This window comes from Arvicola amphibius, chromosome 7 (assembly GCF_903992535.2).
Source record: "Arvicola amphibius chromosome 7, mArvAmp1.2, whole genome shotgun sequence".
NCBI lineage: Eukaryota > Metazoa > Chordata > Mammalia > Rodentia > Cricetidae > Arvicola > Arvicola amphibius.
In genome coordinates this window covers 34,117,486-34,144,461 of record NC_052053.1, presented here as the reverse complement: position 1 = coordinate 34,144,461, position 26,976 = coordinate 34,117,486, and the positions used below count along the sequence as shown (strand labels likewise).

General features: G+C 36.7%; 2 long non-coding RNA genes across 3 annotated transcripts in view; one reads left to right on the top strand and one right to left on the bottom strand.

Annotated features, from left to right (window-relative positions):
- The window catches only part of LOC119819949, a 94,180-nt gene that overhangs the window by 39,654 nt on the left and 27,550 nt on the right, over window positions 1-26,976 (top strand). The window lies entirely within an intron of this gene.
- Window positions 13,354-15,809, bottom strand: LOC119819950. Its single transcript, XR_005286306.1, has 4 exons — window positions 15,602-15,809; window positions 14,991-15,042; window positions 14,725-14,847; window positions 13,354-13,572 (listed from the first exon to the last, which is right to left on the bottom strand). It is a non-coding gene; the product is annotated as an uncharacterized LOC119819950 (long non-coding RNA).

Genomic DNA, 26,976 nt, shown 5'->3' with positions numbered 1-26,976 from the left:
ACTCTGAGATATTTTATGCTATTTGTGACTATTGTGAAAGGTGACATTTATCTGATTTCTATCCCAGCTCATTTATAATCTGTATAAAGGATGGCTACTGGTTTTTTGAGCTAATCTTTTATCCTGTTACATTACTGAAAGTGTTTATGAGTTGTGGAAGTTCATTGGTAGAATTCTTGGGGTTGCTCACATGAATTATCATATTATCAGGAAATAGTCATGGTTTAACTTCTTCTTTTCTGATTTGTATCCCCTTTATCTCCTTTTGTTGTCTTATTGCTCTAGGTAGGACCTCAAGAACTATGTTGAATAGATTTGGAGAGAGTGGACAACCTTTTCTTGTTCCTGATTTCACTGAGATCTCTGTGAGTTTTTCTTCATTTAGTTTGATATTGGCTGTTGGCTTACTTTATAATATATTTATTATATTTAGATATGTTCCTTGTATCCCTGGTTTCTCCAAGACCTTTATCATGAAGGGATGTTGTATTTTGTTGAAAGCTTTTTCAATATCTACTGAGATGATCATGTGGTCTTTAATCTGCAGTTTGTTTATACGGTGGATTCCATATATAGATTTTCATATGTTGAACCATCCCTGCATCTCTGGGATGATGCCAACTTGATCATAGTGGATGATGGTTCTGATTTTTTTTTTTTTTTTTGGTTTTTCGAGACAGGGTTTCTCTGTGGCTTTGGAGCCTGTCCTGGAACTAGCTCTTGTAGACCAGGCTGGTCTCGAACTCACAGAGATCCGCCTGCCTCTGCCTCCCGAGTGCTGGGATTAAAGGCGTGCGCCACCACCGCCCGGCCTGATGTGTTCTTGTATGTGATATGCCAGTATATTATTTAGTAGTTTTGCATCAATGTGCATGAGTGAGATTAGTCTGTAATTCTCTATTTTAGTAATGTCTTTATGTGGTTTGGGTATCACGGTAATTGTAGCATCATAAAAAAGTGTTTGGCAATGATCCTTCTGTTTATGTTGTGTGGAACAATTTGAGGAATATTGGTATTAGTTCTTTAAAAATTTTGTATAATTATGAGCTGAAACTATCTGGTCCAGGTGTTTTTTTTGTTTGGTAAGTTTTTGATGACTCTGTTTCTTTAGCAGTTATAGGTCTATTTATTTCACTTACCTGGTATTGATTTAATTTTGATAAGTAATATTTATCCAGAAAGTTGACCATTTCCTTTATGTTTTCCAATTTTGTGGTGCACAGGTTTTTGAAATACGACATGATGACTCACTGTATTTCCTCCATGCCTGTTGTTATGGCCCCCTTTTCATTTCTGATTTTGTTAATTTGGATATTATCTCTCTGGCTTTTGGTTAGTTTGGATAAAGATTTGTCTATTTTCTTTATTTTCTTGAAGAGTCAACTCTTTGTCTCATGATTCCTTGTATTGTTTTCTTTGTTTCCATTTTGTTGATTTTAGCTTTCAATTTGATTATTTCCTGCTGTAGTTCTCTTGGGTGAGTTTGCTTCTTTTTTATTCTAAAGTTTTTAATTATTCTGTTAATTCACGAAAGCTGTTAATTCCAGCTTCTTTATGTAGGCATTTAATGCTATGCACTTTCCTCTTAACACTGTTTTCATTGTGTCTCAAAAATTTGGGTATGTTGTGTGGTCACTTTCATTGAATTCTAAAAAGTCTTTAATTTCTCTCTTTATTTCTTGCTTGACCCATTGATGTTTCAGGTGAGCATTATTTTATTTCCAGGTGTTTCTGGGCTTCCTGGAACTAATGTTGCTGTTGAATTCTAGTTTTAAGCCATGGTGATCTAATAAGATATATTCGTTTAGTCCATTTTTTGTATCTGTTGAGGTTTCTTTTGTTACCAAGGATGTGATCAATTTTTGAGAAGATTCCATGAGATGCTGAAAAGAAATTATATTCTTTTATGTTTGGATGGAATGTTCTATAGGTGTCTGTTGAGTCTGAGTCAAAACATCTGTTAGTTCCCTTATTTCTCTGTTAATTTCTTTTCTTCTGACTGACCTGTCCAGTGGTGAGAGGGGAGTGTTGAAGTTTCCCACTATTAGTGTGTGTGATTTCACGTATGATTTAATCTTATAAATGTTTTTCTTACATATGAGGGTGCCCTTATATTCAGGGTATAGATGTTCAGTATTTAGATTTCCTCTTGATGGATTTTTTCTGTGACTAATATGAAAGTTCTTTTGTTGTATCTTTTTGATTGATTTTAGTTTGAAGTCTATTTTGTTAGGTATTATGATAGCTACAACAGTTTCTTTATTGTCTGCATTTCAGTTTTCAAGTCTTGAATAGTTTCATATGTTTGATTGCTTTTCTTGATTTCATTTGTTGATTTCTTCTATTTTTTATTTGTCTTTTCTTCTATTTCTCTTTTAATTTCTCTTTAATGGCCTCATAATTTCTGCTAAAGTTATTTTTAGGTCATTTTCTACTGCTTCATCTATATTTGGTTGTTATAGCCTTGATGTTGTATGGTCACTAGTTTTTACTGTTGTGTTACTCTTTGTGGTGCTGTACGTGTTCTTACCTTGTTTACCCATTTTTTTCAATGATACATGTAGTTGGGGATGTCTGTGACTCTGATGACTAAACTTCCAGGTGCCAGGTTGCTCCTCATGGTGTAGTCATTGCTATTATTCCAGTCACCCCCTTGGTCACTCTGTGTTCCTGGATGTTGCTCAAAACTCCTGGAGTTTGCTCTGCTCCTGTGGAGTTAGCTATCTCAGGGCCTGCTCCATGCTAGGTCACTGGCTTAGTCCTGTTTCTGTAAATATCCCTGACCTGGATCTGCTCCTGCAGAGGTCCCTGGTTTGGGGTTGATCCCACAAAGGTCTCTGGCTCTGATATGCTCCCTCTGATGTCCCAAACTCTGGTGGGCCTGAACTCAAAGTGGTCCTGGCTCAGGCCTACTACCTCAGAGGTCCCAGACTCACACCCAGACCTGCAAAGGTCTCTGGTTCCTTCCTACTCCCTCAGAGGTCCCAGTCTCACACCTGAACCCACAGAAGTTCTGGGTCAGGCCCACTTTCTCAGCAATTGCTCCCCTGTACCTACTCCTGTGGAATTTGCTGTATCAGGCTTGCCCCAGCATAGGTCGCTGGCTCAGTCCTGTTTCTGTAAATGTTCTTGTTCTTGATCTGCTTCTGCTCCTCAAATTTATTACTTTAAAATCAATGTTATTAGGGAAATGGGTAAAATTGAAGAAATATGTATTTAGGCAATCACCAAATTCTATGTTTAGCTTCATAGATAGTTATGGGGAAAATATTTCATTCAACAACTATGAAAGAGATGTAGTCAATAGACAGCTCACCAAAATCAAAGAATGATTAGTTTGGTTTCACTCAAAGTATATTTAGAGTATGTAATAACATTAATTGCAATGCTCTTAAGATCCCAACACTTTAATTTTTTTATTTGTGCATAGAACTTAGAAATAGAAAGGCAGACATGTGTAGTTAGTCCACTCTAGAGATATGGAGTGATAACTGAGTAACATATTCAACCCAAAGGAAATAAAGAAGCAATAATAAATTGTTTAACTCCAGCTTATTATTTCTCAACTCAAGGAAAATAGTAAAACCGAAAATATGCATAAAAAGCAAAACCAAACAGCAACAACAAAAACCTGGTCCCCAAATTGTTAGCAACCACTTTACTATCTGATGACGTGTGGTTTGCAATTATTCAGTCTGATTTAGGACCAAGAAAAGACTCATTGTCTTCTACTCCCACACAACAGGCTGCACCAGAGCCCAGTTCTGTGACTTTATTGTTTTCTGTACAGTGACTTTAAAGGTCTGCCTACCTTAGTCACAATCCCATGATTGCACCCCTAGGCATCCTCATCTTCCTTCTTAGATTTCAATTTCCAATACATGGGCTCAAGGAAATAAACTCTTTACTGTGCTTCTGGAGAATCCAGGCTGCCTGTGACGGCAGATTTAGTAGTCTTTACTCCAATAAGGATGAATAAACTAAAGTGCAATATCATTTCTTTAATTTAGTCATTGAATTCTTCATAGGGACTTAGCATTTCTCATAGAGAATTTGTAAATAGGGTTTTTAGTGATTGCACCCAATGTCCATATTATCCTGAGAGAAGTCCAATTTCAAACTGAAGTCAGTTTTTAACCAACCCCATCTCTTCCTTATATTATCAAGTACTCTGTCACCATGGCTTTGCCTCATGCTGTCAATAAATAAGTTAGTTTATAAACTCTGAATATAAACACTAAGAGCAAGTTTTCCTGAGCACAAAAATGAAATTAAGGTTGAAAGCAATGAAGTTACATTAAAAAAAAAAAAAAAACAGACTGTGCTACTGACTAAACTACTTACAAAGGTTTTTGTTCACATAGTCATCAAATGTTTCTTTAAATTAATATACTTAGTCCCTGCTATAACTTCCAAGAACATATTGTTATATAATCTTCCTGACTTTCATATAATAGAAAGTTTTTCTCATTTCAACACTAAAGAAGTCATTGTATAATTATAGAACATCACAATATATGCATGAAATGACAGAGTAAAAGTCCTTGGTATTTTTATACACACAGATATGTTGTGTGTAAATACATACATACATATCTGTTTGTGCATATATTTAAGTGACACATGCCTCATGTAGAACCTTGAAAATTATTTGCAAAAGAACTTCATGGTGAGTAATATATAATAGATGAAATCAATGTGTTTATTAAATCATCATATTTCTAATTCTGGTCCTACTTTCTTTTCTTTAGCATTCCACAAAGACTAGAATATCAAAATGTGATTTAAACTTCACTGTTTACTTGGTGTGTTTCACTAACTACATTTGAGTGAAAGTCAGCATGACAGTATTACGGGAAACTCTTGTTGCTAACATTTTGCAGGCAATGTTTTGTGATGGGTGTGACCTTGGATCACTGGCTGTACAGACAGGGAAGTGGTTCTAGGGACAAAGAATATTCCCAGACAGTTAGTTTATTTATATACTGATATTTTTGGATTGAGTATTGATGGAGAAATGCTCAAAAAGTGATTTTCACTGCATACCGTCTCCCACTTTATTAAAACATGATTTGCTAGCTGCGTCTTTGATTTTTATCCGGGTGGGCTATAAATAAACTTAGTAAACACATCAATTCCTTTACTTTAATTTAGGTTTAGTTCTTAAAATTATTTTTTTATATACATCTTCTGATTCTGTATAGGTACCAAATAAAGCATGACACACATAGAATTTTCTGAGTTCCTTTTTAATTTTTATTTCTGAAAGAAGTTCACTGTAGAAGCAAGATGAGTTATACTGCTACTGATAGAATATGCTCCTAGTCTTGATGCAACAAAATCGTCGTAAAGAAGAGCCCTGTGGTATTAATAGCCAGTCTGGGTAACTCATGAACATAAGATTTTTTTTTCTACTTCTATAGTTTTTACATTGTTTTAAATCACCAAATAAAGTCTGTTCAGTGTCTCCCATCTCTTTTAGGAAATATTTCTCAACGAGTCACTGCAAAGGAGTGTCATTTTAGTTCCGGATGCCACTATGAACACTGCAGTTACTCATTTGTGTTTCTCTCCAAGTGGAGCACCTCCTACTGGGATCCAGCACATACACAACGTACTTTGTTTCTCCTACATTTCCTTTAATCGTTAGATAAAGTCAGATATATAGTTTGTGACTAAATCTTGTCAAAAAATGAGTAAATATAAATTGATAAAACACATAATTTATAACTTTGAAATTAATAAAAATGGAACATTCTTACGTAGAATATTGAATCCAGAGTCCAATTATTACTGAAAATTCTTATTGAAAAATGGTTAAAATTTGGAATTTTAACTATTTTAAATGGGTATTCCTAGTAGCAATAGCTGAGTGAAATTGGTTTAAAATGCAGCTAATGTATTTGAAATAACACTAGATTCAACTGAACAGGAAACTGTGTAGAATAATAAGAATTCATCAGTGCTGACAAGCTTTATTGGCTTCTAGTCTACTGCTGATAACTGCATTTCCAAAATTTAGTTGCTTAATCTTATCTGAGATGTTTTGCTTTCAGCTTCAGAGGAACTGCAACACTAGTTTTATGAGCAAAGCTTCCCAGGACACTTGAGTCACCAAGTCCTGATGGAAGCATAATCTGTAAGGACATTGCCACTGGCTGCCAATGCAAGGGAAGAACAAACTAAATCGTTAAGATTCAGTCATCCCTAAAATTGCAGCTTGATCTTGAATTTTTTTTTTTCTTCTTCTTGGCCATCTGTCCACAATTTTGTTGCTGTTTTTGTTTGGTTGATTAAAAAATGCTTTACTGCAGTACACACAGAATCCCCACAAAAAGTATGGTAGTAAAACAAGAATTTGAGTGCATGAAATTTATGGTGAAGATGACATACTCACTGACACTGTGTGAATCATGAAAGCACCACTCGTTTCTTACTGGCCCCTCACTAAGAAGAGCGAGAGCAGATTCCATTAGCTTGCAATTGTCTCAAACAGTGTTTCACAAACACCAACATGAATGCAAAACCTCATGGGATCGTGGAATGCCGCAGATGTGACTGAGAAAGCTCTCAGGATGTGAGATCTTAGCCTCTGCAATTCTGATCAGATCCAAGGTGATGCTGATGCCACCAGGCAAAGGACTAGACTAGCCAGACTGTGTTTCTAAACTACTCTTTTCCAATCTTTGTATCCACATTTACAAGTTTTTTCTGTTTTTAAACATGAGTTATCTCTGTGTTTCTTCTCCCAGCTCCTGACTTTTGAAGAAATAAAATTGGATTAATATGAAAGTGGGTTTAAGTAAAGGTTAGAAAACACTTTAAGCACACAGAGACCTTCCATCTAAGATGACTTTGTCAACCACCTCATGCCAAACTCCAACAGGCTCCCCTCCGGCAGGACCTTTGAAACTCTAACCCTTTCCCATTATCAACCAAATTACTGTCCTCTACTTTGCTCCCTGTCATGATTCTGTTTGCGGATATCCCACAGAAGCGAAGTGTCTTTTCACATATCTATAAACAATGGGTGAATTGTACACTAAATAGGAAAGTTTTATCATTCATCGTAGCAGGAAATCCAGAACTCACAGTATTATGTACATAATATCTGAATACACAATCAGACTCTTTGAATTACACTGTAGGATCAACGAACATAGCAAAGATCCTACAAAATCAGTTTCTCTCAGGACATTCACAGTGCAAGCGAGCCATGATGAAGATGGTTAAAATTCACTTATTAGGCACATATGAATATATAACCTTTAATTTTCAATTTCAACTTTCCAATTTAATGCATGACATTTATTACAAAAGAAAAATATAATGTTCAGTGCTGTGGAATTACATATGCAGCCTACAAGCATTCCATAGAATTTTCTATCTGTCCTTCATCCTAGACTCCAATGTACTACATATTTACCTGTAAATACAAGAAGGAAATATTATGTGGAAAATTGTGTCTCTGAAGCCCATGTATTGTTCAAAAATATTTGAAGATCCAAGAATGTTCTACTTTCTTAGATTATTGGCTGAAGAAAATAGTATTGTAGTGTTTGTAGAAAATACTACCACCACCTACTGGCATATGCTGTACATAAAATTGAACAAGTCTCTATATCACTTTTAACAGGTTAAATAAAGTCAAGGAATACAAGGAATATATAATAGTCATGTTACTTCAATTGTATGTCCACATATATCCAAATGAAGTTTTTGCCATTATGACAGAATAACATAAACTTCTATTATCTAAACATACAAAAAATAGAGAAAATACAAAGCAAAAATAAAAGATATTAAAATTTTAAAATACTACAAAACAGTAAGATATCCCACTCTGAATGTGGAATAGTTTTTCCTTTTTTTTCTTTCCCTTGTGAACATGTTCATTCTATTTCAGTAAACTCTAGGGGAAATGCAAGATTGGCTTCAGTGTAGAGAGTCTATAAGAAAAACAAAATAGCATTATTTAAAATCATAACCAACCAAAAGAACTATTCAAAGCAAGAAGTTCGATTAAGTGAAACAAAAACAAGTTATAAGCCTACTGAAGTGTTCATTCCAGTTAATTTCATTAGCCTCTATCTCGGCATTAAATCCCTGTTTTCTTTAAAACTTCCCCTGAGAAAGCATTAAATCACCAAGCTGTTTCCTCAGTTGCTCTTTTGAAATTTATCCTCAGACAATATTGTCTTTTGTTCTACAAATTTCCTATCTTTCAAGAAAGTATCTCTTGCATAGAATCTATTTTCTTGTTCAATAGTTTAATATTTTGCATCAATGAGCTGTGGACCCATGGAAGGATATAGGATTAAAGGCAATAGTTCTCTTCCCAAAACTTTACTGTGACACCCCTATTTGTCAGCATTTTAACAAATTATCCCTTCAATGAACAAGAAGGAGGATATATTTTAAAGAAATCTAATGGTATAGTTAAGAAACATGCAGGATTGGCCATAATAAATTTTAAATATTAAAGAAAATACTTCTAATATTAAGTTACATTGATACAATCAATGTTGGTCCTACTTTTCTCATGTGGATATTAAATACTATAGATAACAATTTTATAATGTTCCTCATTATTTTATGTAAATAACCACCAATTCCCTACCAACAGATTGTTCAATATTTTGAAAAAAATATTGTTCTCCAACACTCTGTCTTTATACAGTAAATTGGGATTTACTATTTAATAGTGAATTACTGACTTTGTTGAGTAGTTTGACAGTGTGTATATTTACTTATTTGTCTCCTTTGTACCTTACCACACCTTGTGTCTTCATTTCAAGTAGGCATTGTGTAACTACAACGTGTTCCGTCTTGATTAGCATAGCTGACTCAATGGTGGGTGGTCACAGCAGACAAATTGCTCAATCTTTTTGCACTTAAAATAAAATAATGGAGAGAGGCAGCACAGAAGTCAGATGCAACAAAGAAAGAACACAGGGAAAAGGATGGAGAAAGGATACATTGTTGTAACCGTGATGATTGAGAAAGAGCAAGAGAGGAAGTGTGAATGGGAAAGATCTCCTGAGAGACAGCAAAGCCACCAACACCAACAACTGACTCCCAAGAAGCAGCTTAATTCTATATGATTGCTCAAGTATACTTGTTTAATGAAGGAAAATGTATTACCTATTACGAAAAGTTAAAATAAACACCCCCAGCTCTCTCTGTCATTGTTCAGGTAACTTCACTTCCATTCACAAAAAGTCACAAGTTGGGTTTACCCTGACATCATGCATGTTCTGTTTCAATAATGACAACATTTTTAAGTAGCAGTTAATGATGGTTTAATTTCTTTTGGTGTATACTCATAAAACATAAAAGAACAGTTTTATAATAAGTTAAGATGTCATACTGAATAAAGACTGGGAATTTTGGAATAGAGTTGGTAGAAGAATGAACACCAGTTTTGAGAAGGCAAGGTTTTGCCTCCCCTAGTTATTAATAGAGTACTTCTTTGTAGTTTTAAGTGTCTGTTTATCTGCTTTAATTGTACTACTATGAGAAGAATTCCTCTTCTTTATTCAAAATCGAAAAAATACATATTTACAATGTCCAAAAATGTAGTAATAACTTGACACAGAGTGCCAAAAGTTAGTGATTAAAGGAGAAGTTGGATAGATTTGAACAATTAAAATCAATGTGCAAAAGTGGTAAATTATATGGGATAGTAAGAAGTGAAAACCAAAGTTTTTGAAATTCTAGATGCCCATCACATCTGCATGAGAGTAGCAGCTAAGGGGATGTCAAGTTAGTGGTGTCAGTCTGTGCACCCGTTCAATGTGAAAGGAGGGGACATTCGGTTTGAATGTTCACACATATGCTACAAAGTGAAGAAAGCTTACATTACGAACAAGAGGAGAAGGCAAAAGACAAGAAGGAGGAGGAGTATGTTGTGTCTTTATTTTCATTAAATTCAAGAAAGACTTTAATTTCTAGTTATCTTCCTGGATACTGGAAGTAGACAAGATTGCCGGACAAAAAATGGGAACATAGGGGTGGGGAGGGATGGGGGGAGGGGGGATGGGGCGAGAAAAGTGTGAAGTGGAGGATGGGAAGAGCTTGGGGGAATAGGATGGTTGGGATATAGGAAGGGTGGATATGGGAACAAGGAATTATATATCTTACTTAAGGGAGCCATTCTAGGGTTGGCAGAGGCTTGACTCTAGAGGGGTTCCCAGGTGTCCAGGAAGACCCCCAGCTAGGTCCTTGGGCAGCTGAGGAGAGGGTGCCAGAAATGTCCAGATCCTATTGCCATACTCATGAATATCTTGCATATCACCATAGAACCTTCACCTGGCATTGGATGGAGAAAATGACAGAGCCCCACATAGGAGCACCGGACTGAACTCCCAAAGTTCTGATGAGGAGCGGATGGAGAGAGATCATGAGAAAGAAAGTCAGAACCATGAGGGATGCGTTCACCCACTGAGATGGCAGGACAGAACTAATGGGAGACCACCAAGTCCACTTGGAATGGGACTGATGGAACATGTGACCAAATCGGACTCTCTGAGGGTGGCTGATGGTGGAGTCTGACCGAGGAGCCAAGGACAATGGCGATGGGCTTGGTCTCTACGACATGGACGGGCTCTGTGTGAGCCTTGTCAGTTTGGTTGCTCACCTTCCTGGATCTGGGGGGAGTTGGGAGGACCTTGGACTCAACATAGGGTAGAGAACCCTGATGGCTGTTTGGCCTCAAGAGGGAGGGAGTGGGGGTGTGGGAGGAGGGGAGGGGAGGGAAGGGGGAGGAGAAGGAGAGGAAATGGCAATTTTTAATAAAAAATAAATAAACTGGAAAAAAAAAGAAATAAAAAAAAAAGAAAAGTTCTTGACAAGGAAAAAAAAAAAAGAAGGAGGAGGAGGAGGAGAAGCATGCAAGTACATTTTGACATAAAGTGCTAACTTACAAAATAACAAAATGGGACCATTAAATTTGCATGAGGGATTTACTTTTTTTTTTTTGTTGTTGTTGGTTTGTTTGTTTGAGACGGGGTTTCTTTGTGTAACATTCTTAGCTGTCCCGTAACTAGCTCTGAAGACTAGGCTGGCCTCAAATTCAGAGATCCACCTGTCTGTCTTCAGAGTGCTGGGATTAAAGGTGTGTGGCACCATCACCCAGCTAAAGATTTACTTTTTTTTTTTAAATAACTTGGATAGTTTTTGCAAAAACTACCTTATTTTTTATCTGATTTAATTATATATTTATTCATTCATTCATTTATTTTGATTTCATGGATCTTGGAGAGTAGGTAACTGAAGAGCATTTATCTCTTTAAAGGACTTTGATGATTCTTTGTTAAGCTCATCATCTTAAAAGACTAGGTAAATCTTTTTTGGATCAATTTATTTTATTTTATTTTTTATTTATTTTTTTATTAAAAATTTCCACCTTCTCCCATCCTCCCATTTTCCTCCCCCTCCCCCCACTCTTCCTCCCCCTCACTCTCCAGTCCTAAGAGTAGTCAGGGTGCCTTGCCCTGTCGGAAGTCCAAGCCCCCCCCCCCCCCTTCATCCAGTTCTAGGAAGGTGTGCATCCAAACAGACTAGGCTCCCAAAAAGCCAATACATACAGTAGAATCAAAATCCGGTGTCATTATCATTGGCTTCTCAGTCTGCTCTCATTGTCAGCCACACTCAGAGAGTCCTGTTTGATCACATGCTCCATCAGTCCCAGTCCAGCTCGCCTTGGTGAGCTCCCATTAGATCAGTCCCACCGTTTCCGTGGGTTGACGCACCCCTTGCGGTCCTGACTTCTTTATTCATGTTCTCCCTCCTTCTGTTTTTCATCTGGGCCTTGGGAGCTCAGTCCAGTGCTCCAATGTGGGTCACTGTCTCTATCTCCATCCATCGCCAGATGAAGGTTCTATGGTGATATGCAAGATATTCATCTCTGTGGCTATGGGAGAAGGCCAGTTCAGGCACCCTCTCCTCTACTGCCCATGGACCTAGCAGGGGAAATCCTTTTGGACACCTGGGAACCCCTCTAGAGATAAGGGAGAAGGGGAGGATTCGGGAGAGATTGGGGGAATGGAATGGTTGAGATGGAGGAAGGGTGGATATGGGAGCAGGGAAGAAGATATCTTAACTAAGGGAGCCCTTTTAGGGTTGGCATGAGACTTGCTTCTAGACTAGGTAAATCTTACAGTTTATGAATCATTTTTCACAGTTTTAAAATAGAATCAGGTAGTCTCTAGTGACCCAGTATAACCATATAAATACCCAACTACTAAGTAAAGAAATCAAAACAAATTTTAAGGAAGAGCATATTCTTAAAAAAAGGAAGTGTCATGAAGATTTACCCAATTACTCCATGTATATGCAAATATGGTTGTGAGAATTTTGGAGCTCAGTATCAGAAAAACACAATGTGATAAGCCTTCGTTGAGTAAAATACAGTTTCTGCATTACTTCGAAGACAATGTTCTTGAATGAGGCTGACAAAAGCAGAGAGCAAGACAAACTTTTAAGCTTAATACCATTAATACCATGGGGTTTTTTTTGAGACCCATGTGGCAGTTTTTAAAAATAAGTAGGAAGAATATCTACAATGTTTAGTCAACCAGAAAACTTATTCAATAATGACAAGTATATGCCTAAGGAAAGGCCAAGTATAAAACAAAATAACTTCAGAATACAGAATATTGAAGTGTATACCTAGATTCACCATAAATACATCAACATAATGTTTACCTACAGTGATCTTTGATTATTTTGAAATTTAACTTTGTTTTTGCTCTTAGGTTTAGGACGGCTTCTTGGTAGGTTTTGATCAATATCAAAGCATGTGTTTTCAAGATGGGCTTGGCATCTCTAGAGAAACGTGGTTCCTTGTCCATTTTACTCTTTTACATGCATTATGTATGTTCTTTCCCTTAAATTTTTATATAAAAAATGATAGATACTTTAAATCCTTTCCCTCAGAAACACTCATATTCATCTGAGCACAGAAACAATTAAGGCTCCTATGTTAAACTAAACATTTCATTATTCCAATTATTTCCACTAATTTTCCATTTTATTTTTAGGTAATTGTTGCATAAAAAGCTAAAATATAGACTGCGAGAAATACTTTTCAGGCTTACTAACTAAGTAGTGAAGAAAGTCAACCAAAATAATAGTTTAATCTTTAGAATCATTAATCTATAGTCCTTTATGCCATCCATAATTAGATAGAAGAGTCGGTTGCTCCAGTCATTGAAGAAATGCACTCATTTGTTAAGATGGTACCAAGCTAAAATCTTTCCAGAGTGTTTGCTTGTAGCATTCCAGTCGGAGGCCTATCCCAACTTTGTCTTCATAATAATCATTAAATTCAATTCAAATGCTAGTCATGGGAATTGTTACTTGACATTTATTTATTTTGCAATTTATCTCAAACTGATTTTAATAGGGGAAAAAGCACGAAGGAAGCCAATCTGCTGCCTCAGCACTTCCTTGTTTGTAGAGTATTTCAGCTGAGGTGACCCCATTCTGGTGGGAAACTCGATGATTAGAGCTCTTTCTGTCTCAGTGACCAGTACATACACTTTCCTTTTTGCTGAAGATATAACCAAGCTTTTAAGGGAAACAAAATTAAGATAACAGGCATTATCAAATGGTCAAATGGAGGACACACTTGAATTTTTAAAATACCTAATAATTTTAAGGTAGGAACTGATTATGATCAGATAACTTGTCATTTGATATATTGGCGTAGCACATTTGTTTCGAATAAAAGAAAGAGAAATTTGAGAAGTTGTAAGTAGAATTTAAGGGCAGGCTAACAGCAACAACAAGATTAATGCTTAAGTGTAAAATACACATATTATAATAATATCAATGACCTTGGGCCTCGGAATTTTTTTAAATAATCTTTTTCTTTCTTTTTGAAATAGCCCCCAGGTCTGGAATAGTTGTATAACACAGATTGGATTTCAGATTCTGGTTTTTGTTTATCTTTTGAGAATAAAGGAGAAAGAACATGAAGTTAAAGGGGTAGGGAGGTTGGGGATAGCTGGAAGGAACTGGGGAGAGCAAGACTATAACCAAATATATTGTATAAAATTCTCAAAAAAATTAAAAAAAACATTTAAAGGTCATATATGAAATGGAATAATACATATTAGAGACATGTATATGTATTCTTGGGATAAACAATTCACTCCCCGTTTTTTCCTTCTAAGTACTGTGATGTTTTTCCTAATACTTCTCCTAATAACTACTTTTCCCTAATACTTTGCTATTGCAATTCCATTCTGATGCAAGCAAAGTCAGGATAGTGAAGGTTCTGATACAACAATTGTTTCTTAGAGATTATGTTTTATCAGAGGTTAAAAAATAGATAATAATTATGACTTCATTTTGTTTAATTTCCAAAGGAGTCTCCATAAAAATATATTGTTTTACTACTTTGTTTCTCTCTGTTTCAAGTGAAAGGCTTGAATCCTTTAGTGTTGATTTCTGGTGTAACAATATTGGCACATACAAACACACTCATAAAAAAGAAACAATAACTAAATAAATGAAGAGAAATCAAAATTTAAAAAATAGCTAGAAAGTTTCTGACAGCCTTTGAACTCAAGAGCAAGCATATGAATTGCAGAGTTAGGAATTCATAGGAAGTTATTAAATTGTATAGCATTAGTCAATTCTTTCATTATACAGGAAAAGATGAACCCAAATGTATTAAGTAAGGTTTGGGTGGTGTTGTTTGTTGTTCGGTTTTACCTTTCCTTGATTTCATTTGCTCTTAAAAGAAGGGAGTATGCAGGGTGCATTGTTGCACTAATTTGTCATCCTAATGCTTGTGAAGTGAAGAAGGGACAGTCTTGAGTTCGAAGCCAACCTAGACTACGAAATGAGATCTGGTCAAAAATAAAACGCAATAATGTACTGACACTTTATTGGTGATAAGATATGATATTTCAGTAAGCATCTCAAATAATTAAGGTTCCCCAATCAGGGTGTTCATTTCTGAGGGGAGATAAATTCACCTTTTCTCAACATTTTTTAACTGCTTAGAGTTCTTCATATAGTGGCAAGATCCTAAGAAAAAGGGAGACAAAGAAAGGGAATAAGGAAGAGCAGGAAGAAAATTGATGTAATTATATTTAACACACAAAGAAAAAAATGAAACTAGAAAAATTGGTTGAGAGCTGTATTGATTCATGTAGCCATGCATTTGGTTAATAGTTTACTGTAATGTCCACATTTCAAATGAGCTATTTTGTGTTACTAAAACTTACTTTCTGACATTTCTTTATAGATAAGAGCAGCCCACCTCATGCAGCAAGGAAGCATGTAATAGAATTGTGTACTCATTCTTTGGGGGCTGAGTGCTGTCCCCATGTTGTCAAAATCCCATGAGTCATATTTACAACATGTGCCTTTCTCTTGGAGGATTTTAATTTTTGCCTCCTAGAATGGCCCGAGATACAAATAATTCATATTTTCTAATAAAAAAGCTAGAACAACCACCTTCTCACTTTGTCAACTTTTTTGCTCATTTCAAAAAGATACAATTTGTAGAAAGTAACAAGCAGAAGTGTAAAATGTTCACCAGAAGACAAGCTGCTCACCATGTCTTGCATCTACTTCGTCTTACCTCCTCTAATGTTCAAGTCCCTCCGTGTCTTCTTAATGGTGTTTACACGATCTTTAAAAATACTCTATCCTGATCTATGGTTGCATTTAAGTTTGTGGGACTCTTCAGGCTACATTCCAAATGGTACCATTTAGCAGTGGTCAAATCGCCTGTTGTGACCTTCTAAAATATGCAGAGTTCATCATAGAAACCCTGACAGTCACTGGAATATTACGTCTCTTTCAGCATTGTTTTAAAACATGTTTTCGAAAGAGAAATGTTCTCAGTTAACTACAGTTCCCAGAATACCTTGTAGAATATTCTGTCTCTATTGATCATAAATTGGCTTGGCTACCCTGCTTTCATTGGCAGAGTTCTGAAGGAAGAGAATAAACACATTATGTAATGTGACAAGACTTAAATTATGCAACAGTGCTGTCGTGCAGCTTCTTCGGTATTTTCAGCTCCTGGTACAAGGTAACTCTGAAATCTGCTTCTATCTAAAGGACTTTAGTAAATCAAGAGAATTTCCTGTTGCTATATGTCGTTGTTTGAAACAGAAGTGTCTGATAATACGCCTTATCAACAACAGATAATGAACCCAAACTAGATGAGCAGTTCATTGCAAATTCCTGCAGTTCAAGAAATACTACTTTAGAATAGGCCCACACATTTGAGATGCAACGTTTTGGTGTAGTTTCTATCCATTTACCAAATCTTAGAGAATTTTCAGTGCGTCCCCTTGCTTATCATTAACATATACTTCGCCTAATAATATAGAATGCTTCAGGTTCGGAATGAAATGTTAAGTGGGAGATTTAAATTGATCGCAGTGTGTATAAGTATATGCAGTTCTATAAAAATTTAACTTTTTAATTAAAGTAAAATAGAATTGATGTAGACTACCAACATTAAGAAGTTCTTCATTTTACTGTAAATAGTGTAACTGTTCTCTTTTATTAAGGCAGGTAAAATCTAATTGAGAAAAAGAATATGATATTAACCTTTGTTTCTTTTATGTAAGCATTTATTTGGTGGAAAGGAACTCAGAGGTGCTTACAGCATTTAAACTCTATATGGGAAGTTTCTTCTAGAATTCTAAATAATGGACATGAATTCTTGACTAAGCTTTGACATTTGTATGCAGTAAAGATAGAAGTGCCAGTCTTTTTATCCCTGTGCCTTAGTGTCCTCTTCCCAGTAAGGACTTTTAAAAACACAGGACACTTCATAAAAATATGTGAAAATCTCTGAATAGCTTTTGCTCTCCTGGGTGGAACCACTGCTCTAGAGAGAGCTGTGGAATTAACAACTTGCTAGGATTTACTGTGTTCTAGAATACTACCCAGAGATTTCTGTGGTTTTTTTTTAAATTAAAAATTAACCTAATTTTGTATAGCTTTAATTTCATTGATTATTTATTTTGCAACCTGACAGCAGATTCCCTTCCCTGGTCTTCTCCCACTCCCTTCCCTATATCCCTCTGTGCCCCCATCTACCTCTCCTCCTTTGGCACCAAGCACCTCCCCATGTATTCAGCCTGGGCAAGGCAATCCAGCATGAGGAATAGTTTCCCAAGAGCCAGTCAAAGCACCAGGGACAACCTCTGCTCCCTTTGCCAGGAGTCGCACAAATAGACCTAGCTACGCAACTGTCAAATAAAAATTAAAATTCAAAATTATCCTAATTATTTTAAGGAAAGTTTATTTCATGGTTGTATTTGTATAAAATTTTATTTCATGGTAGTGTAAATCAGCCATTACAATTCTGAGAACATAGTAGGTTCTCGGGAAAACAGGTAGTCATTAGCTTCCCAGTGAAAACTGATTCCATTATGTGATCCAGGCAATCCCGGCTTTCTATGAAACTGTTGGTACCACAGCTAAAATAGATTCCCAGGCACTCTTCAATGGTATCTTTTTAAGGGGACCAGAAGTACTTCTGTCACATCATCTAGTCCGTATCCAGTTTTGCTCCCAGAACAAGTGACCAGCTGTGCTATTGGAGTGCCCTAGTGCGAAGCCAACATTGGAAGCTTACGGAGGAGAAACTCAGCCCATGTGCCAGTGGAAGGAACATTCCAGTGACTAAACAAGAGGGAAGAAAACAGTATTAAAATGGGGCACACTCAGATCGTAGGAAGGAAGAGTTTTAGTCCCATGTCAGTTTTGCATAACCCCCATTTTCCTGCCAAGGCTTCCCCAAAGGTTTTCCTGGACTGGGACCCAGCCTCTGTTCTACAGCAGCTCTGGCTTTTGCATCTTCAGTATGGAATACAGCCTCTATGAAATGTCCCCACACCTGAGCAACTGCAAAAAATTCAAATCCAGAAACTTAGATACTTAAAATAATAATCATGCTAGTAAGATCTCAAGTTATTCTATGATAGTATTGTTGTTTATTTTTGTTCCGAATACATACCCTTAAGTTTTCCCCAAGAGCTCAAAACTGCTAGCTAACAGCCCTCACAATTTCCTCCTCGATAACCATTCAGTAAGTGTCATCTGACCTGAACAACTCACAACAATTGCATAGAATTCTGCAGAATGGCTGCTACCATATGCACATCAGAGATTTTGATATTTGTATTTTATTTTGAGTAGTATGAAAGCAATTTCTAAATTGGAAAGCTTTCTAAATAGGTGAATTCTGAGCAGGGGGTTAAGCTCTACGGTAGGGGCACTTGCCTAGTGTCTGTGAACTCAAGCAACTGTAAAATCTACAGAAAAACAAAAAAAAAAAAAAAGAAAAAATAAGAAATAAAAGAAAAAGTTAAATGTTAAATAATGCTTCTACCATTTCAAAGTGAAAAATAAGCCCCAAGGGCTTTTGAAATGTAAGGGTCTGTTTGTCCTCATGAGTGTGGTGAGCTTTGTGCCATATCCGAATCCATGCACTCTCATGCAAACATAAACTTAAAAATCCATTTCGACAGATGACTTGCAATAATGGGATTGAACTCAGAAGACTGCAGTGTCTTAATTCTCTACTTTTCTGTCTCCTTGTCTATGAGTTATTTACAGAGCAGAACAGAGAAGTCTCACTGATCTTTCCCTTCAAGTCAGATTATCTGATGTATTTCTCACTGCATTTGTATTTGAGAAGTGCCCTTGTAGCAGAGGGTACTCTTAACCCTTTTGATTCTTCTCTGCACAGAACTCCTGGACTTCAGAAAAGCATTGTTCTCCCTCCGTTGAATTACAAATAACTATGCAATTTTCTTTTTAGCCTTGCACTGTGTGTCATGATATGGGGTCGCAAACCAAATTTCCCACTTGTCTCGTTTACAGTCTAGCGCGCCCATCCTTGAGGCCCATCCCTCACCCCCCAAATTCTAGTGCTGAAGTCAAAGCGGGCCACCCTTAGGGAATACCACAACTCCATTTCTGAAATCTATTTGATTCTGTCTGGCTAATCTTGCAGGCTTCCGTGCTTTTCCTTTCTTCCCCCCTACACTGCTGCGTGCTTTAATTTCACGTTCAGTCGGTAGTTTAAAAACTTTAGCTTCTAATAACTGGAAAAATGGTTATTTAAAGATAACTGCAGCTTGCTTTACATGCCAGGCTATCATATGCTCAGTGCTTTGAAGCTGCAAATTAATGACGAGCAGAAACAGTGACTGTCTTTCAGAGGAAACTGACCTCTTTCTAATGGCACATCGCTAATGTCATCTCTCTACTGCATCTCATTCTGGGAATTTCACGGAGTTAAAAAAAAAAAAGAGTATCTTAAGGCTGTGCACAAATAAAAAGGCCCTTCCAGTATTAAGCACTTTGAAAATTTTTGATCTCTCAAAATACCTTCCTTAGATACTGCTCCCCCTTTCTGTGCACAGCACACTGCTTATATCATCTATTCTCTGTGACTAATTATGTTAATTTTGTGCCATAAAAGTAACTGAAGGCTGTTAAGAATAAAAGCTTTGGAGTGGCCTTATTTCATAAACACCCTTTTGAACAGGCACATTCAGTCATATTTGCAGTAACAGAAAGGGTCTTGTGCTAAAAATACAACAAAGGCTCTTGAATATGGCCATTTATTCCCACTTTATTAGGTAATTTATGAAAAAGTATGAAGGGAAGTCTTTTTGTTACTGTAATTTGCATAAAGCTGGTGCCCCATTAATGAGATAACTTCCTGCCTTTTGTGTATGACCAGCTGGAAATAGAAATGGACGGACTTTTCCGCAGCCCAATTACTTAACCTGCTGAGTTCAGAGTTGGAAAGCAAACAGGAACCCTGTTTGCCAAAGAACTTTGTTGTTTTTTTTTTTTGGTTACTCTAACTTGATTTTTAAAAATTGATACCAAAAAAAGATGAACAATAAATGTTAAAGTTAACTAGATTTCACTAACACTTATGTTAGCTCATACATCATCCTCTGAGAATATTAGATATTTAGAATTCACATTATCATCATCTATACAAAGTCGTATTTTGCTTCCTCTTTTGTTGGGTGAAAAAAGTAACATTTGATGATCTTCTGAAGCATATAGATAATATGCAAATAAAGCAATGGGAGAAATGAATAACAAAATCTAGATTTAATTTTTCAAGAGAAAATAGGACAAGCATCTATTTATAAAATGCAATTCTTTATTGAAAGTAATTAAATAGTTTAAAGCCAGAGCAATGTCTTATACTACTGAAGATATTGCAGTTATATAACAGCCATTAGGTATAAAATAGATTCTCAATAGGATCTAATATCTCCATATGGAAAATAAATTGTGCACAGGTATAAAATAACAAGAGAATAAGATGGAGACAGCGATCATGGGTGAATATGAATTTATAACATGTTCATATACATACTTTCACAGTATTAGAAAAAGCTAATCAAAACCTATAAAGAGAGTCCACAAGGAAGAAAATGCTCCTTACTATAAGCAACATCACCTGGGTCAGTCTTTGAAAATTACAGTTTTATCAAATTTACCCATTACACTTTTCTCTCCACTATTTCCAGTCGAATCTATAAAAATAGCTTCAAAGACATAATTTAAAGTTTGTTAGTGGAAAATAAAGAAAGGTTAAGAAGAGAGAGCTAAACCACTGTATTTTCCTAGGATTTAGAAGGAAGTTCAATACGTGCATGGCCGGACACATGGACTAGAAAGATGTTTTGACTTCTCTGATAACATTAAAGGAGTTATTTTTAATCACTGTAGTTGAAATCCTGATTTTTTTCCTAAGCATCCTTTGTTATATCTGAGATAAACTACACTTCCTACACTAATAGTTTGGATTGTAAGATGTTGACTTTGGAAACCATAATCATTGGATTGTATTTGTGTGTGCTCAGCCTGGGGACACGTTGGCTACCTTAAGATTAAGCTCAAGCATACATAGAATGTATTTTGTGCACAACCTTGCTATAGCTCTATACCAAATGTGACTTTCACTGTGTGTCATTCCTTTCATTCTTTTGCATTTGTTATCTTATGCTTTGAGTGGGAATGAAGCATGTCCTACAAATTCTGCCATTATATCAGAACGAAGTATCCCACAGTTATTACCTGACACCTCTGTCTCCTACAGTTTCTCATATACCACAGAAAACAAGTAAAGGAAGATACTTTAATGTCTAAAATACTCCCCTGAGAAAATACCTATTTAAGTCTATTGAGGTTAAGTTTACATTGTTCACTTGAAAATCAATAGCTAATGCCTAGTACAAATAAATTCTACTCATCCAATCAGCTTGCTTTTTTTTTTCTGTTACAATATTGAATGTTAAGTTAAATTATGAGTAAAGATCTGGGACTAAGTGACTATAGAGAATAACTCAAAATCCCATAGAATCATATAAAACTTTTCCAAGGAATTGGTTAGTCTTCAAACACTTTCTAATTTGCCTTCCCCCCGTCGTTGCCTGTTGAAAGAAGTTCGTCACTCACAGCTAAGTCATAGTTTCCAATTCATGTGTGACAAAATTTGTCACTTGGATTTTTCATAAGGGTTACTCATTTTAACCACTGGAAGGAATATATAGAGGTAGGAGCTAGTGTAATGGATAAAACTTTCAGGACTAAAGCAAACCCTATGCACAGTTAGTTATACTTGGTAGACAAAATAGCCGGGGTTGCAAGGTAAACACACAGCTGAAACATTTCATTTTAGTATTTTTTGTATTCCTACTAGTTTTGACTGATAAAAGTATATAAAATATTTATATTTTGATAAGACTTTTCCGTATTCTGATTAATACACAGACACACCTGAAAATCAGCTTATCTTACAAAGTTGAAAGTATGTAGAAGAATTTTACCTTAGTTAGGTAATAGATCTTGTAAGCTTTTAGAATAGTAATCACACAACAGCTTTCAGACTTATTAAATAAGCCCATTTTAAAGCACTAAGGTCTTATTAATATAAAGGCAACTATTTCTCCCTCTGTTATTTTTCTAAAATCCATTCAATCTCTTTCATAGTAGCTAAGAAGAAAAGAAATCACTCAGCACAAAGTTAAGACTCCGTAAAAAGCTCCGCAGAAGGACCAGGGAGGATGCAGGGGAGTGGGAGTCCACAAATGCTTTCTGCATCCCTACTGGAACTCCACAGCCTTTTTTTCCTGCTCCTTTTTCACCCTCCTTGTCTGTTACAAGTTATGATGTGTGGATGAAGGCTTTTTCCCATGCAGTAATGACTGTATACTGAGATTTCAAGGGGCTGTTCATGACAATCCCATTTTCTGTGTAATTTCATGGTTGTCTTCTTGAATGAAGATATTGGCTGCTCTGAGGCAGGGGGTCAGCCTCTCTTGCTCCCTTTCAGTATTGTTCCGGAGTATGTTTCCTTTCAGCTGATGAAAAGTAATTCATCATTTACACCCCTGAATTCTGCCAGCATTTTTTGAACAACTTTTCTTTCCCTGTGGTACCTTAGGCCCTTGAAAGAGATAAATAGGTTCAATACAACACTAGGCCCGAGATCCTGGGAGCAGGTTAGGCCTCGGAGGCCCGGAGCTGCCCCTTTCTCATGATAGAGTTTGTCACCTTTCTACCTCGAGAAGTCAAATCCTGTCGACTCAGCCATCTTTCAGGCTCTCTGAAGTGGCTTTGGCACCCACTGGGGCATGTGAGCTTAAAATTGATTTTTTTTAAGATCTGTCAAGTTCCCTTAAGGGACGGAGTTGACAGCCAGCAGGCCTCAACTATCACAAAGCATTCAATGTGTAAAAGACACCTAAGGAACTTCCTTTGAGGGGCCAAAGGGCTTCAGACTTTGTGACACATTGAGAGGGTGCTGTTGCTTAGAAACTGGCTTTTGGCAATAGGATTTCCCTGCAGCTCTGTCACGTTGTGAAGTGTGTTAAGGTACCTCTCTTCTCAGGGCAGAAGACATCACCTATTATAAAAAACAAGTTAGGCCACAAAAAGAATGCTAAAGAGATCATGGCATGGTTCTTTGACTCACAACGCCTAGCATCTCTGCGGTTTAGAAATTACTGAGTGTGTAAGTGTGCCAGCTTTCAAGAGAAATCAAATATTTTTTAAATGTTTAAATAATCAAACAAAATCACTTCAATACCAGTCATTTGCGTTTTTTTTTTTTATTAACAGACACCACCTCTTTAGAAACCTGAGTATAATAGGATATAAGGAGGGAGACACTATGCTTTCCTCATTATAGAATAAACAGTGTCTGTTGGTCTCACCAGGAGGAGTACCGCCATTGCTGGAGTCGATGGCCAATGCTTCTGACCACAGTTTGTCAGATCACAAGACTGTTAATCCAGTCTTTTGCTTAGTTGTGTTTTCCGATTTTATACATTCTCTTAGAAGTCAAATTAACAGAAAACATATCTGACTGTATGGTTTTAAAACCTAAGGGGACCTTTTGTTATTTCTGATATGACTGCAAATGGCTCAATATGGCAGGTAGGTTTTGTTATTGTTGTTCAAAGTGGAGAAAACAATTAGGGAGCATCCACAGTGTTAGCACTTTTTCTAAGCAGGCCAATCATGAAGAGCAAGCCCAACCTCTTTTGGAAGATCAGCAAGTCCTCAGAAGAAGGCAGGGGACAGATTTTCAAATGTGTCTCCAATCTGTGTGTCTTGAAGGCTGTGACACTCTCAACAGCATTATAAATACTTCACTCCTCTCTCTCCGGAGGCTAGATTTTGGTGACTGTATGTGAAAGGCCACTTGTATAACCAGGTGTATGTCTGAGTGAAAGATTCGATGGCATTAATCTCCCTTTATGGAATCTTGGTTTCCTGGGCTGTTGACAAACATAACTGGGTTTTGTCTGACAACAGCAGCAGTGTCTGTCCTTTCTGTAGAGCAGTGCTTCTCAGCCTTCCTAATGCTGTGAACCTTTAATACAGTTCCTCATGTTGTGGTGACCTCCAGCCATAAAATTATTTTTATTGGTACTTCATAACTGTAATTTTGCTGTTATAAATTGAAATCTCAGTACATAGTAAATCCTAGCAGAAAAGGAAACTTCTGTCTGACTTTTCCTGACTTTTCTTTTTTTTTTTTTTTTTTTTTGGATTTTTTTCAAGACAGGGATTCCCTGTGTAACAGTCCTAGCTGTTCCGGAACTAGTTCTTGTAGACCAGGCTGGCTTCGAACTCACAGGGATTCCACCTGCCTCTGCCTCAATTGTGCTGGGATTAAAGGCGTGCACCACCACCGCCCAGCTGTCTGACTTTTCAAAGGACAGGCTTGATGTGTGTTTGTGGGGGAGTCAGAGTAGTAAGGAATAAAAGAGGTGAGGTTCTGGGGTCAGGTAATACTAGAAATAAATACTGCCTTTTCTAAGCTGTGTTGTCTTAGCAAAACTTAAAACTGTGAGTGAAAACTTCCTTGTATATAAAATGAGGTTTTTGTGAGAAAGACTTACCATATTCATTCGCTTCAAAATTAAGCAAGTCCTATATATTTTTACTTGGATTGACCAATTATATCCTGAATCCTCACAGTCAATGCCCCTAAAGCTTAGACTGTGGCTATTAGTTATGGACATTAAGCAATTACCCTTCTAAGACCAAAGTTGTACATGCCAATTTCTAAACTGGCTGGCTTATTACCTGGGGCTAAATCAGTGCAGCCCTGACAGACACAAAGAGGTCCTCTGGTCATAATATGAAAGGGACTACTGAGACATTATTCAAACATTGATTGACGTAAACTTATCCATGCCAATTTTCAGTCAAACAGAAGCAGGAAAGAATAGATAGATGCTGGTGTCATTCTGCCCTCCTAGCTATACAGAAATGTTCCTGGCTTTGCTATGAGTGGGTGGCATATCCCTTGTCCTGTAAATGTTGTTCCACTTCAGCGAGGAGTCAGCTGGTTAATTCTCCTAGTTTCCTGCTTTCTTTAGTATTTGTATTGAATCTCATCATTTTGGAAAAGTCTATCATTGATTCTAAATTCCAACCTCAGTTTAGCATTATTGCCCTAGATTAGCAATGCCAGTAACTACTTACTATTTTCCCCTAAAATACTCTACATGCCAGGAACCATACCTAAATTTGCAGAAAAAAATATTGCAAATTTATTGTAGTGAGCATGAAGTCATTCAACTTCTAAAGACAAAAATTAAGCTGCTGGAATTTAAGAAAAATGGGAATCTGAAATATCAAAAGCCATTACATTTGTATCACTCCATTTCTTCTCGATGATCAGTGATTCACAGAAGTGCCCTGGACAAGTGGTATCATTTATTTACCATGTTTACGAAGTTTCCTTTAAGTGATTGCCCATGTGCACACACCAAAGACGTAAAAATGGCTAAGTTTGAAGTTTACCTTTCCAGTGAAAATTAAGGCTATCCCTTCCCGTTCTATTGTAATTTTCCTCAACTCAACCAGTCATTTAGATATGGGGTTCTGTATTCTCTAACGTCCTTCAGTTCTCCCTTTCCACTGAAAAGTGTCTGTGCAGAGGAACTGACCATACAGGAAAACTATATAAAATCCAAAAATGGCAATAGCTGAGGCACTTATCTGTATATAAGCATATATACATGTGTTGTGTGTATATATATGTTAGACTATTTATAATAGAATATATGTATTCTATCCTTAATAAATATTATACACACAAACACACACACACACACACACACACACACACACACACCCATGCAGAGCGCACTTTGTTGTTTTCTGGTGCTGACCTGGGCTTTGTGGATAACAGACATTTACCTAACACGCATTTGCTGCTTGTCAGTAAGTGAGCTGTTCCCACTAAGGTTTGGCATTTTAGAAAATCTTTGTGAGAAGAGCTGATTCATTTACACACTGACATGGAAAGAGGATGTGCCTTCTCCACCTGCTTCCTCTTCTCTGACAAGAATTCAGGAGGGACACTTTTATCTTTGTTCGCGTGAAACATGAATCTTTATATTAGAATGCCTTCAGAGAGCACTGCAAAGTATCGCAGTACGATAGTTGTTAGAATCTTGTGGAAGTGCATCCAAAGGATGAGGAGCAATAAATGCTTGGTCTACCTTGAGCATCTTTACAGCTGTACTATCTCTGATTAAGAAAAACTGCAAAACATTCCGTGCCACCCCTGGATGCATCTATCATTTGGGGGGTCATCATATTACAGTCATTATGGCAGGGGATCACTTCCCTCCCTGGTCTATTATAACTGACCGTAATGTACCATAGAGGCTCTCGATGTTCTCTTCTTGACTGAGCCTGGAGAGTATCTATTTCACAGTATATTCCCCTTAAAGGGAGAGTCTAAAAATGGCAATAGCTGAGGCACTTATCTGTATATAAGCATCAGAGACAGAATGGGAGCAAATGATGCACTTCATGGAGTTGCGTTACTTCTTCAATACAATTTGTTGCCATAAAAAAAAGGAAAGTAATTTGGTAAATTGACTGTACTGGCCTGAAAAAGTTAATGTGTATTTTCCAGCTGGAGACAGGCAGCAGTTTGTATGGGGCAATCCCTTCTCTCCAGAGCTGTATCACTGTTGCAAATATCTGAAATGGATCTTTGAGGACTCCCATTAGGATGGAGTAGGAGGAGTTTCTTGTAGTTAGTACTACAGGAGAAGTTTGCAGCATTTTCCATGTTATTTTATATTGTCCCCCAGAAATACTGCCCTGGAGAAGGTTGAAAGACTTGCTTTCTTAACTTTGGTGTTGCTGTATAATAACCCTGTGCTTTACTGCTCTCCCTTCATCCACCCCCAGGGAGGAATCATGCAGCTGTTCTATATGCAAAAAGGAGAACAAACAAACAGAGCTACCCTGTCTTTCAATATTTTGCAAATGCCCAACAATCAGCTTCCTTCTAGATTCAATTTTCTTTATTTATTCTGTCTTTAGATTTTATGAGGAGAGATTTGCTTAGACTTAACTTTAAAAATTATGTAATTTCTGTCCTGGAATGATTTTAAATGGATATTAATGCATGAT